Genomic DNA, 6,313 nt, shown 5'->3' on the forward strand with positions numbered 1-6,313 from the left:
AAGTGCCTTTTGAGAATTTTTAAACAATTGATTCAAACAACTGCATAAAATAAATTACATGTTCAAAACTTGCTTCATCTGTGTATTTTTAACTGCTATAAGGTGATGTTTTGGGGGATTTTTCTATCAAATCCTTTTCTGTTTGTATAATCTTTCATAAATGTTCTAGAATATATGTTACATAAGGCAACAAAGTATCCCACATGTGACTTAGGATGATGTATGTTTAAAATTAGAATATCTACCCACTACAGTCCTACAGAGAAGGCTAATGGAAAGAAGGGAGGAATAATGAGTGACAACAAGGAGAGAAAGAAGAAATATTGCTCTTGTTATTTTTATCTTTCCCATAAACTGAGAAATCCGTTTATTCAGTAAATAACTATGCCAAGCATCCGCTAGAATTACAGTCGCCAGCAGGACATTTAGGCTCACTGTCATCCAGTTTGTCATTATAGACCAGGAAATTCATCAGTAGAGTGAACATTTTAACAAGGGAAATGATATTAGGAAAATAAAGTCCTGTAAAACAGCAATTTTCTGAATGGTGCCTCAAAGAACTTTGAGAAGGTAACCTTGACCTGAATGATGGACATTTTGTGAATTTCTGAAGTTCATTCATGCCTTTGAAGTTCTTTGTTCTTGGTATATAAAAACATGCTGCCATATTTGCTTAAGCATGCTTTGGGCATGTGTATGAACTCACTGAAATGTGATGATAGGCTGGGATACTTGGCATTTGTAAGCTTAATTCATCTGGTGCTCGAGTCTGGTAATATTAGATTGATCTGGTATATTTAGGATATAAATCAAAATGGACTCGATAGTCTTCCTAGGTAGTTGATACAAATGAACAAGTTAATTCATAAAGCATGTAAATTGGCTTCTGGTTTCAGGATTAGAGTCCATGATGGTGGAACAAAGACATGGTGGCAGGAACAGCTGAGCCCTCATATCTTAATCCAAATGTAGGAGACAGAGAACACTGGGAATGCCACATATCTTTTGAAACCTCAGAGCCCACCCCTAGGGATACATCAACTTCCAACAAAACCATACCTACTTCCTCCTAACCAGCTCCACCAGCTGGGAACCAGTCTTTGAAACATGAGCCATTGGGGGCTCTTTTCATTCAAACTTCCACATACAGCTGATTTGAGTCCATAAAGGCAGAGAGCAAAAGCATGGTAACAGGAACAGCAGAAAACTCACATCTTAATCTACAACCATGAAGTGAGAGACTAAATCTTTGGGGTTCAGACTCCATCTCAGAGAACCTGGCCTAAGGCTGAACTCAAGCAAACTAACAGACTGGCACCTAGCACCAGTTTCCAGAGGTCTGCAACAAGACCCATGTCTTAACACCAGTTTCCAGGTTATTCCCCCAACAAATCTGTAGCTCCAGGTTCCAAGCCCACCCCTTGACACTTCCTAACAGCCGCCAGTCAGGAGGAAGGCAGAAGTTAAGTTTATGGTTTAGTTCCCAGCAGCAGCCAATTCTGTTAAAGGTCATAATGAATGACCCCCACCCTAAACAGGTGTACCAGACTAGATACCCTTTTCTTGCCTCTATAAATGCTTGCCTAGAACTAGGCTCAGGGCTCCACCTTCCTGCTTGTGTCAGGGTTGGTGGGGAGCCCAACTCAAGCTTAAATAAAGAGACCCTAATGTGATTGCATTGTATTCAGCTCCTTGGTGGTCTTTTGGGGGTTCATGAACGTTTCCAGGCACAACAGAAGCAGAGAGAGCTCTAGGAATCTTGCAGGAGTCTTGAAATCTCAGAACCCACTCACAGTGACACACTTCCAACAAGGACACATCTTCCTAATCCTTCACTAACCTTCCATCCACCAGGATGAAATATTCAAACATATAAGCTATAAGAGCCATTCTCTTTCAAACCACCACAAGTATGGGTATGGTTGTATTAATGATTTCATTTCTCATTAAAATTCTTGCCTTTTTTATGCTGAATATAAACCGCTTTCTCAGTGAGGTGAAAGTATGTGCTTAGAGTAATTGGCTACAGAGATGACTTCTGGCTTATAATGTAATTTTTAGAACCCTGCTTGCCTAGTTGAATTTCTCTGCCCTTTGCCTTTTGATTTCTGCTCCTTCAAACCTCTATTTCTACTTCCAACCATACTACTGTTGTCTTCTCATTGCTAATAGTTCTTTATAACTTGTTTCTACATTTGGAAAACTTTTAAAATTATACCTTATTGGGCATAATGAGGTTCTCAGTTAACCTGAGCCACTTTCCTATATGTCACTGAAAGAAGACAATGAAAAATATATGTTAACATGACCTAGTTTTTTTTCTTCCCTACACAAATGTTTCTAAAACCCACCTAGTAAAATTTTTATATGTAAATCCATGTTGCCCAGTGAGATAAACTTAACTTACAACTACAATAGATACCATCTTCTTTGGCAAAACGGGCACTTGAGATTTGGACTGGCACTGTCCAAAGAAAGCTCTTCGTAACATAATCAGACATGCTTTCCCACTTATGTGAAACAATGAGGCTCAATATCTTCTGGTCTGCTGTAGGTGAAGTTCACCCCATAGTGGAAAATATTGCTTAGCATTCTATAACAGGTGTCTCGGGAAGGTGACATTCCTTGCCACACTGCCAGCAGTCTTTGGCATCCAAAGTCCCTGTTATTTTGAGAAGCAGTTGCTTCCCAGCTGTAATGATAAATAACTTGCTCCTTCAGATAGAGGGTAGGAAGGTGACAAGAAGCCTGAAGTTGTCTCCTGGGTATTACAAAGGGCATTGCAACTGATTTAATCCCAAGTGGATTGAGGAATATAGAGGCAAGGCATTGGGAAGGGATATGTGAAATTACTCAAAAGAAGCAGATTCAAAGTCTAGTATTAGCCCAAAGTCAGTAATCTCAAGGAACTATGTATTGGTTAAATTGGCTCAGGTATATTTCTTTTATTGTCATTGTCATCTCTTTGAGATGCTTGGACCTCTAACATCATGGAGCAACTTAGGTTTAATCTTAATTGCCAAATAATCAGAAAAGGATATGTATTTCACAGAGTGCACCATCTCTTGGTCTAAAGGACAGAAATAATGCATGTATTGTAATCCACCTCAGTTGGGAGAAAAACACCCTTGTAGGCAAAAGATGCTTCATTACTCAGTTTTAAAATAGTCCACCACACAAAAGTTCATTGCTGTATTACTTCATTTTATTTTCATTGTAGACTGAGCCTAGATCCTGCCACCTATAAGTTCTGCCATTGAACTATATCCCCAAGCCACTTCTCCTTAAAATTTTGAGATGGGCTCTCCCTATGTTAACCAGGAGGTAGGCGTGTTTGTGTGTGTGTGTGTGTGTGTGTGTGTGTGTGTGTGTGTATGCCAAGAAATGTTTCACTCTATGAAATACATATTCTATATAATATATATACATATATATATTTGTATATATACATATATGTGTATATATATATTATTCACTCTGAAGTCTAGACAGGGATTGAATTTGTGCTCTCCTGTCCTAGTCTCCCAAGTAGCTAGAATTACAAGCTTGTGGCACCAGGCCCAACTCCATTGCCACCTCTTGAATTGCAGTGTATTTTAAGATTTTGTGATCCTCCACAGCCTGATCCTATCAATATTCCCTTATTATTTACTGATACTTACTAACCAAATATTTAACAGCACACAAATTCAGCTTCCAGTCAAACATTTTAACAAGTATTTGAGTACGACTTCAAATAAAGCACTGAGCTGTATTATAGGTACATGATTTTTTTTTTTTTTTTTTGGTTAGTCTCAGAGATCTCACTTTTTATGAGGTATAAAATGAAAATAACTTAAAGGTAGTTAAATACACTATGATTATATACATCAAGGCAGTGAATGTGCCGGCTACTTTACACTATATTATTCTGTTAAGTGAGTTTTTAATCATAATCTTGGCAGTGGCCATAACCAGTTTATAGATGAAGTAACTTATCCAGGTCTATATGAATGACACATAACAGGATCAACATTTCAACATGTCAAAAAATGGGTCAGTTATCACTACTGTATACTGTAAGGTTTAAAAAGGAACAACAGGGTAAAATAGGTCTTAGCCAGTTGAGCATGTTTTGTTTTATTTTTTTTCCTAGTAAGTTCTATGCAATGACTGTGTCCACTTCTATTGTCTGGGTTTTACTTAATGAACTTGATCTCTTCCATACAGCCATCCAGGATCAATACAATCAGAAGTTTCTTCCTTCTCAGCCATGTTCTATAGCACTGCTATAGTCTAGTGGTTGGTAAGAATATTTTTGTCCATTTTTTTGTTTCATTGTACTTTATGTATATGCATATTTATGTTTATATATGTTTGATATGACATTGGTACATCAGTACTTGGAAAGTCAACATACAGGATCTAAGCTATTTTACTAATAAAATGCTGTATCAAATTTTTACTCTTGCCAAAACTAGAATCACACATAGTCTGGTACAGCATAGATCCTGGTGAACTAGAGTTCTCTGAGAGAATCTGCTGGTCTTGGTACACTGGTAGGGGAACCTAGTGCCTTGTTAGTGTCCAGGACCAAAAAAAGTGCCCTACTTTACCCATCAGAGAATTGACACATACTTAATTATATTTTAAGTCCTTTAAAAATAAAATAAATTCACTCTCAGTTATGTGAAGTTTGGTCATAGCTTCAGTTTTGTCTCTCACAGATGATCTTACAGAATAGTTTGTAATTCTTCCTAACTACTCCTGTGGTGATCTCTTTAACCTAGATTTCACACCCTGCCGTGCCTAAAATAAGGTTTTCTATATGACCAAAGAGTGCAGAAGAGAAAGTTTGTACAAATATTGCAAACAATTAAGCAGAAGCCCACAACTTTGAGTGACTTAAGAATGCAAAGAGATTAGTGATTGGGCATCAACTCATTTGGGTTCTTTATCCAATGATAGTAGAACATCTTAGAAATTTATTGAGAGACAAGAGCTTTTCAGTGGCAGTAGTTTTCTCTATTTTATTTCCTCTATTGGAAATGGCTCTTAGTAAAGAATCTCAGGGACCAGAACTGCTAACTGGAAAGCACTTAAGAAGGGAGAACTTAAAGAACCAGATGCTGCACAGGAAAGACAAAATCAGAGTATAAGACCCTTGAGCAGCATTCCCAGAGTCCCTCTTGCCCATACCCAGCCATAACTGTGATGACTCTCCCTCTGTGAAAACCCTCCCTCTGCGGTACTCAGTGTCATTTATGCCATGAGCTCATAGTGCCAAGAAAGCATTAGCTTATGAACTACCCTGAATCTGGATGACCAGAGAGAGGAATTCTCCTCCAACATAAACCCATCAGCCTATCCAAGCTATTAAGACTGAGAGGCAATATCTGTTTAATAAATGCTTTCTTTTAAAAATTTTTAAGTGCTTCCTTCTCATTTTTGTCAGTTTTCTCAAAACATAGAAAAGTGTAAATCAAGAAATTAGCCACCATCCCAAACGTAAATTGTGTTACCCTTTACATATTTCTCAGAAGGTTTTTTCCCCCAATGGTCCAGTATACCTCAGGTAAAACCACTACTGCTGCTCCCAGAACCCTCAGGACACAGGAACCAAGGAGCAGCTTAGAACAAGAGCTTTCCTGTTTCCATCTGCACCCTGAGCTGATCCTATGCCACAGTGCTACATACACAAATACAACCAGGAGAGAGCTGGTCTCCCAGGAGTGCCAACACACCTGCAATCACAGATAAGACCACCACTTCTGTTCACATTCCTGGTCCAAGAGGAACCCTCACAGAGCCATCAGGACACAGGAACCAAGGAACACAGGTAAACAGGTAGAAGCTCTTAAAGAGGAAAACACAAAAATCCTTAAAGAATTACAGGAAAACACAACCAAACAGGTGAAGGAATTGAACAAAACCACCCAGGATCTAAAAATAGAAATAGAAACAATAAGCAAATCACAAAGAGAGACAACTCTGGAGATAGAAAACCAAGGAAAGAATCAGGAGTCATAGATGCAAGCATCACTAACAGAATACAAGAGATAGAAGAGAGAATCTCAGGTGCAGAAGATACCATAAACAATATTGACACAACAGTCAAAGAAAATGTAAAATTCAAAAAAGTCCTAACCCTAAATATCCAGGAAATCCAGGACACAATGAGGAGACCAAACCTAAGGATAACAGGTATAGAAGAGAGTGAAGATTGCCAACTTAAAAGGCCAATAAATATCTTCAACAAAATTATAGAAGAAAACTCACCTAACCTAAAGAAAGAGATGTACAAAAACATAAAAGAAGCCTACAGAACTCCAAA

This window comes from Mastomys coucha, unplaced genomic scaffold (assembly GCF_008632895.1).
Source record: "Mastomys coucha isolate ucsf_1 unplaced genomic scaffold, UCSF_Mcou_1 pScaffold20, whole genome shotgun sequence".
Taxonomy (NCBI): Eukaryota; Metazoa; Chordata; class Mammalia; order Rodentia; family Muridae; genus Mastomys; species Mastomys coucha.